The following is an 8,816-nucleotide window of genomic DNA, read 5'->3' as shown; positions in this document are numbered from 1 at the left end:
CTAAATATCATGTTTTCATGTAGGTGTGCAGTTTGAGCCTCAGTGGATGAATAATAATGTGGATACTAATGATCAATAAATGTTCTGATTGGAATCAAAGGAATGACTCAGACTGAATCTGTTCCTGCTTTTCTCTCATGTGTATCCGAACCAGAACTCCAGCTTCTGCCCTCTGCCTCACATTAGTCACCCAGCACAGCAGCTTTTCCATTAAAGCTCACTTTTCCGGCCTTTAAAGGAGCCTCACATCTGTAAACACAGCTCGGAGAAGTAAGAAGAACAGCTGGGAGAAAAGACACAACATGAGCTTCTCGTCTGTGACTGAAACCTTTGATCAGACTCATTTTTAATCTTTGCTGTTAAACTTGGCAGTGAGGCAGCTTTGAACCCATGAGAGTAACATTTGACCTTTAAATGACCCCATGACCTTTCCACCCTCAGTCCACAAACAGTGTGTGACTGATTAATTGAACTGATCAGTATTCCAGAAGTTTCAGACTCACTCACTAATTCATTGGTTGAACCTAATTTTATCTTGCCACTTATATTCCATCTAAACAAATCATGTTATATTATTAACATTCAGTTAATTTGATTTTTATTCAGTTAACATGTTTGTACCAAGTTAGTATAATTAAATTAATTTAAATTCATGTTATATTGTTTAAACACCTTGGCACATCAAATGTCAGTCTTGTTACATGAGCTAGTAAAATATTTTTTTGTTACACCAGTGTTAATCTTGTTGAATGAATAAATGTAATTTATGTCTGTAGTACTTACACCAATCATGTTTCAGTTAGTGTTTGTATTGCTTATGTAAACATTACTTTTAATTAAATGAATGAAACATACATAAATGATAACTTGCTTAACCATCTCTTTTATTTTGCTTGAACATTCTTAAAACAGTTGGCAGGATCCCAGTTCAGCCCAGCTTTCTCCCCTTCAACGATCTCATACTAAGACCACAGAATTTCCAGATCAAGACATGCTGACTGAAAGAAAAAATACAATAAAATAAAAATATTAAAAAAAAAATAAAAGTCTGTTGAATAGCTTGCAGACAGACCCAAAATATACTGACCCAAAGTAAGTTTCAAGTTGCAATTCAGCCTCATAGCTGAAACGAGGCATTGTGAAGACACTTGGCCACACTGACAGTCTTGTAGACGGTGATGAACCTGACAATTAAACGGCCCTTGTCTTGTCTGTGTCTGCTTAAGAGCTTGAAAAGAAATGTGCTGGACTCCGCACTGGTTGACATGTCAATCCTTCATCTTCTGTAAAACTTTGCAACTGCACACTATCTAAGTATTTAACCTTTAAAGTTGCTTTATCATTAATTTCAGAGATCGCAGTAATATTTACGAACTCATTTCCGAAATCCTCGAAAGAGTGACCTTTGACCTTTAGATGCAGATGAACTGCTGAGTCTTGTCCCATGGAGGTGGCTCTTCTATGTTGTGCCATGCGCTTGTGAATTGGCAGTTTAGTTTCTCCATTGTAGAGGTCTGGGCATTCCTCGCTGCACTGTACAGCATACACCACGTTGTTAAGTTTGTGTTTAGGAGTTTTATCTTTGGGATGAACGAGTTTTTGTCTGAGAATGTTGCTGGGTCTAAAGTAAACTGGGATGTTGTGCTTGGACAAGACCCTCCTGAGCTTTTCTGATACACCGGCTACATAGGGGATGACAATATTGTTGCGTTTGTGAAAGTTGTGCTGACACTAAACTGCAGACATAAGGCTGATATTATACTGATCCACACTGAGGATCAGTATGGTAAAATCTGTTTTCTAGCGTTCTTCCTCACAGTTCTAAGTATCAGACACAACAATGAATAATCCACAGCTGACTCTCTTTGCTGCTATGACCGACTCCACATACAAGTTAATTTCTTCCTTAGGTAAACCTTCTGTTGTGTCACATACAGGAGCGCTGGACTGTACATCTGTACAACGTGTGATATGGTGTAAGAGAACCTCATTAATTGCGCACATAGATGAGTATATGAGGTGGAAGCTCATCGAAGCGTTTACTACCATTCAAATCAGCTTGCTGCTGGAGAAGCACAGCTCCTACGCCATATGAGGATGAACCAGCTGATATGCATGTTTCAGCATTTGGGTCATACAGAATAAGCCCTGAAGGTGTTGTCCGTTTGTTTTTGATACCATCAAAAGTCTGCTGCTGCTGTGGCCCCCATGACCTCAGGTTCGACTTCCTCAGCAGATCTCTTAAAGGGTGTGTTTATTCCGCCAGGTGAGGATGAAACTTTGAAGAACAGGATGAAGTTCACTGAAAAGCTTGGGAAATTATTTGTTTTACAGCATCAATGGAGACTAAGCAGATTTGATTCACTCTGGCAACCAGCTGTAGTGCGTCTGCAGCATGCCCGCTCAGCAGCGGTGTGCATAAATCCTGTACAACATAAATGTCTTCTTTGGTTCTATGGTTGTTCTTGCTGAGAGTGGCTTTGAACATGCCTTTTACTTTCAGGCATGTTCCTCTTGGGCGTATCCAATCTCCCCAACTGATGCTACGTGTAGAAGGTTTCTTGGACTGCTGTGACATCTGCTCCTGTGTTGATTTTAAACAGTACATTACAGTACACATTTATGTCTGTCACCCATGGATTGTCTTTGGTTTTAGGAAAAGGGAACCCAAGAAAACGACCTCATCATCTATATCGCTGTTCATTGAGAATGTTGTCAAAAGCTGGAAATCATTCACAATCATTCATATTCACCAACACTCAGTGTGATGTCATCAGTAAATGTCTCAGCCTCCAGCTCACATGAAAGCATCTGACTGCCTGACCAGCTAGCATTACCCAGCATGCCGTGCAGTAGTGTCAGTTTGTAAATGTGCAATAATTCCTGCTCCAAACTGTTTCTGTTTCACAGATTGCTGTGTGCCGTGACCTTTGACCTGCTAAAGTCAGTCAGCTGTGGATTATTCATTGTTGTGTCTGATACTTAGAACTGTGAGGAAGAAAACTACACAGTTAATCAGGGTCCCCTCTCTCTGAACTAGGAAAGGTCGGCAGGCCGTGTCTGGGCCTCGGGCCATACATTGAGTATCACTGTTTGTAATGTGAACATTGTTCTGCAGTGCCTAGGGACCAATGTGTCCCGTTCAGTGGATTTGAACTTCTGACCTTCCTATCATGGATCATGAGTAAACCATTGGTTTTCCAAATGAGAGTGCAAGGAGGGAGCGAGGAGGATGAAAGAGATGGTACAACAGCATTAAAAACCCAATGAGGAAATGAGAAGAAGGAATTTGGAGCCTGTTGGACTGAAGCTTTCACAGAGATGTGTTTTACTGGACACGACCATGACATAGACTTTTAATCCTTGGATTTGGATGACTTTTCTGTCTTCATGTTCAGAAATGATGCTGTAACTCTGTGACTGTCCTGGAACTTCCAGCAGTATCGTTATGTCTTTTTTACCTGAGTTTCCACAGCTCATATAACAGCAGTGTACATTCACCTGCAGGCACATGCTGCCTCTGCTTCAGCACTGTTTATGATGCACAAACTGCAGGAACCAAACTCATACTGGCTCATTTTGAATCATGTCTGCTACTCGGAGGGATCAAACTCTGGACCTTTGTTCTGGATCAGTGAAGGATTTTTCACCCAAAGAAAGAATAGTGCCGTACTCATTGTGCATTCAAGGCAGGAACATCAGAACAGAACAGAACAGCGCTGCGTCGTGGGAACACTGCATTAGTGATGCGCGTGATCATGAACGTTCAATACTCGAGAATCACTTTACTGACTCATGAATCATGATTCACAAGCCCAACTGACTCACTGACTCATCCCTGGTGCTGTTAGCAAACTAATTTCATTAGTAGAAATATATCTAGCTTATAATTAAAATTGTGGAGAAAAATACAACATCCAGTATCTTAACAAAAAAAATTCTGCTCTAATCTGGAAGAAAAAACCCTGAGTAGAAGCTCACATCAAGACAATAGCTCCTCGGTTCACAGTGGCATCACGCTGCAAACATGCTAACAGCACATTTGAGCTACTCACCCCCTCCCTTCCTGCGCTGAATCGTAGGGTAAGCGAATCACTCAGGCAGGGCCGTGCAGAGACGTTTATAGGGGCGGGTGCTCAAAGCTAAAAGGGGGCACATTGAACCAGGCTGAATAACAACAACACACATTCATCAAGAATCTAATATGGGATCGCATCATACTATATCACTGTTGTGAGGCAAAGCAAACGTAGCCTATGTTTTACCTGATGGGTACAATGTTGCTGTTGAGGGGTTGCTGCTGCTCCTGCTGCTGATAGTGCTGGAGGGCAGGGCTGTGTTGATCTGAGACTGTAGACAGTAAAAAGTCCATAGGAGAGATGGTAGCTGATTAAGCAAGTGTCATGAGATAATAACAAAATGCAAAGATTGGTGACAGTGCTTGGAACCATAAGGCAACAAAAAACTGAGAAATAAACTCGGCTCTGCCTGTGAATCACTCTTTGCCTCTCTTCCTCCTTCCATCCCCTCATCTCATCTATCACTCTCCACTTGCTGTCCATCTGAGAACAAGGCACAACTTGCTATTGCAATAAACTATAATTTAATTATCCACACTTAACAACTCTTACATTTAATCTATAATAAAATGATGACAGAAAAGTGTTATAGAAACAAAACATTTCAGTTGTGCTTATTATTATACTGGAATACCTCTCCAACAACTGGTACATGTGTTAATGTTACCTGTGCTCTTTGTAATCCAGCTGCTGAGGGATTCACTGCCTTTAGTAGCCTCACACAGCTCCTACTGTTTCCCCCTCATGTCCTTACCAGCCATGTCTGGACAATGTTATATTATGAGTAATAATTTAAAAAATCCATATACATAAAGCACACACATGCACGCACACACAGTGACATTTTAGACCTTCTTCAGAATACTGTATATACTGTGGGCACAAGTTTCCATCATGGTGCTGATCCAGAATCCTTCCCTTTATTACTAGAACTACAATAATAAAGCAATGAGGGGAAAAAAGTAATAAATATGAAATAATGTATTTATGATGATTCCATTTGTTTCACTATCCACTCTGTGCAGGCAGAAAGCTTATTACATTTTTAAACTGTAAAAGAGAGTAAAGTAAACGTCATCTATATACCGTTTCCAAGATACAATGAATGGTTGTTTTGGTGATTATATAGAATTTGTTCTTCCAGATGACCAACAAAAAGGCAGGCAAAACTGGGGGCCATTATGGTTCCCATTGCAGTGCCAGAGATCTGAAGATATGGTGTGTTGTTCTTATGCTATTCATGCATGTATTATTTTCAGACATATGGAGGTTATGTCACCCCCCTCTCCTCCTCATCATTAAAGCAAAGCAGAGCTGCAACATGACTGTGAGGATTCACAATAATAAAGTCACAATACTTTTGTTGCGACTTTCATCCATAAATAAAGCCGCGGCCGGCTGAGTTGGTTGTGTCCCTGTGACGTGCCTCCAATAATCCATAATGAGTCGTACTTGTAGTTTGCGTATTTATTTTAAGAACAAAACAAAGACAAACGTTTGCGCTTTCAATCAAATTACAAATAGCGCATGCATTAACTCATGTGCCAAAAAATGACGGTCAACAGAAAAGTTTGCCCACAAACCACTCACCCAACACACCTGCTGCGAACACCAACATCAGGTAAATAGCCAGTGACCACACCCACATGTCATCAGCTGAGAGGCAGGTAAAACTATACACCTGTGCCACCATAACAAATAAGCAAAATATAAACATTGAGTTTGGCTCTTACAATACCGGCCCCTAATTATTATCTTTAAATAATAATTACAAAATAATCAAGTTTTACATCATTTGCTGGCTCATAAAACATTTCAATCGCCCTTTAGTGCAACATGCACTAAAGGGCGATTTACTACTTGTGGTTCACCATCTGTGAAGTTAAAAACCCATAAGTAAAAGGAATAGGTCACTTAAAGATTATCTAGTCAGTCCAATATGTTAAATATTCTCTGCTTCCTGCAAAAGACAGACTTTATTTATGGGTCTGTTTAGGAATCCAGTCTTTGTCTTGATCCGAAGATGACGAACAAATCCTTTTTTGTCCTGGATTGTCTCTTCAATTTTTCCAGTTATCCAGGAATTTCGTGGTGCGGAATCATCCACAATGATCACAGTGTCTCCTGGCATGAAGTTTCGTTTTGGGTTGCACCATTTCTGTCTTTGTTGCAGTTGTGGAAGATATTCTTTAATCCACCTTTTCCAAAATAAATCTGACATATATTGGACTTGCTTCCATCTGCGCCGAGCATATATGTCATCTTTCTGAAAACATCCTGGTGGTAGTGATGGTACAGTCTTAAGAAGCAACAGGTGGTTTGGAGTAAGTGCTTCACGGTCATTTGGATCTGTAGAAGCCTTTGTAATAGGACGAGCATTCAAAATAGCTTCAGCTTCACATAAAACAGTCCTGAGACTTTCTTCATCCAGATTTTGTATATTTAAGGTGGAATTAAGAATCTTTCTCACTGATCTTATAAGTCTTTCCCATACACCTCCAAAATGTGAGCCAGCTGGGGGATGGAAAGTCCATTTAATGCCTTTTTGAAGGAGGGTATTGTGTATACGATGTTGATTCCAATTTGCAATCATTTCCTTCAGCTCACGATGGGCTCCCACAAAGTTGGTGCCGTTGTCAGATCGCAGTTCTTTTACTTGACCACGTCTGGCAATAAAGCGACGAAGGGCATTGATAAAAGAGTCTGTGTCCAGTGATGATGCCATTTCAATATGAATGGCTCTTGACGCTAAACATGTGAATATCACACCATAGCATTTTACAGTAGTCCTTCCACGTTTCACTAGAAACGGTCCAAAATAGTCCACTCCAACGTACGTGAATGGTGGTTCATCAGGAGTTACTCTGTGTAGGGGCAGGTCTGCCATTTGCTGTCGTCCTGGTGGGGCATTTACGCGCCGACACACAACGCATTTAGCCACAATTTTTCTTATAGGTACTGTGACACCTGGAATCCAGTATTTTTGACGCAGTTTAGATAACATGTGGTTACGACCTCCATGACCCACCTCTTCATGGACATGTTGAAGGATTAGGTTAGAAATGTGGAAGTCTTTGGCCAGAATAACAGGATGTTTTCTCTCTTCTGGCATTGCAGTTCTACTGAGTCGTCCACCAACTCAACACACCTTCTTCCAGGATGGGACAAAGTTTATAAATGTGACTGGTTCTCTTAACATTCGATCCTTTTGTTAAACAGGAGATTTCATCAGCAAATCGCTTCCTTTGACAAAAGGAGATTATAGCCATTTCAGCGCTAATCAGCTCCTCAACTTTGAGACTGCTGATGTCCAGACAGTGTCTCTTCGATTGAAGTTCAAGATTTTGAACAGGATCGTGTTGTTTTCTTCTACTGTAATGCAGAAGCAGTTTTTTAACTCTCAGAATCCATGCTACTGCACGCTTCAGCCGAGTCCAGGATGAAAAATACTGAATGAAGTGAGAAACCGGATCCATTTCTTGTGACGTCTGAACAGCATTCACTGTTGTCTTAATTTCTATATCGTTTGATGAGAATTGGTTTACTTCATCAGGATTCTGAGGCCACTCCTCTTGTGGTAGTAGAAGGAATGGAGGTCCAGAGAGCCAAGTTTGTTTATTGTTCAAAAAGGATTGTACCGTTAAACCTCGAGAAGCCAAATCTGCTGGATTGTTATCCGTGTTCACATATCTCCATTGTTGAGCATTTGAAACTTTGACAATCTCAGAAACTCTGTTGGCGACGAAAGTGCGGAACCTTGTTGTTTTATTGTTGATATATTTTAGTACAGAGGTGCTGTCAGTCCAAAATACTGAGTCCTTCAGTTCCATCTGCAGCTCCTTCTTCCACATTACATCCATTCTGCTTGCTAAGGTGGCAGCAGTTAACTCCATTCGAGGGATTGTAACTGGTTTTAAAGGAGCAACACGTGCCTTCCCCATAATGAATGCACAGTGTGCCTGTTCTAGTTCGTTCTTTAGTAACAAATAAGTTACTGTTCCATAGCTATCCTCGGATGCATCTGCAAAATGATGTAACTGAGCAGTTTTTACAGTTCCAAAACTGTTGGTTTTAAAACAACGATCAACCTTAAACTCCTCCAGCTTGTAGAGCTCTTGCATCCAAATAGTCCATTCCTGCATAACTGCATCAGGTAATGAATCATCCCATCCAATCTTTTTACGACACAGATTTTGCAGTATTTTCTTAGCATTTAAGATTACTGGTGCCAACATTCCTAGAGGGTCATAAACAGAGCTGACTACAGAAAGGATGCCACGTCTTGTCAAAGGTCGATCTCTTAGAGTGATTCTGAACTTGAAAACATCAGACTCAACACACCATTGAACACCCAAAACTCTTTCCACTGGAAGCACATCACTGATCAAGTCTAGATCTTTTATTTTGTTTGCTCTGTTACTTTCAGGTATTACCGCCAACACATTACGACTGTTACTTATCCATTTGTTCAATGGAAAGCCTCCTTTCAAGCATATGGCACAGAGTTCATGATAGAGATCTATCGCATCCTCTACTGTGGCTGCTGAGACGAGACAATCGTCGACGTAAAAGTTGTTCAACATTGCATCCACGGCTTGAAGGCTAAACTGTTGTTTATGATCTTCAGCACATTTCCTTAGTGCAAAATTTGCACAACTGGGAGATGATGTTGCTCCAAACACATGTACTGTCATCCTATGTTCAACCATGGCTTGAGTGTAATCTCCGTTGGGCCAC

The sequence above is a fragment of the Oreochromis niloticus genome, linkage group LG3 (assembly GCF_001858045.2).
Source record: "Oreochromis niloticus isolate F11D_XX linkage group LG3, O_niloticus_UMD_NMBU, whole genome shotgun sequence".
In the NCBI taxonomy this organism is placed as follows: domain Eukaryota; kingdom Metazoa; phylum Chordata; class Actinopteri; order Cichliformes; family Cichlidae; genus Oreochromis; species Oreochromis niloticus.
The sequence above is the reverse complement of the archived record's forward strand: the minus strand, read 5'-3'. Positions refer to the sequence as shown.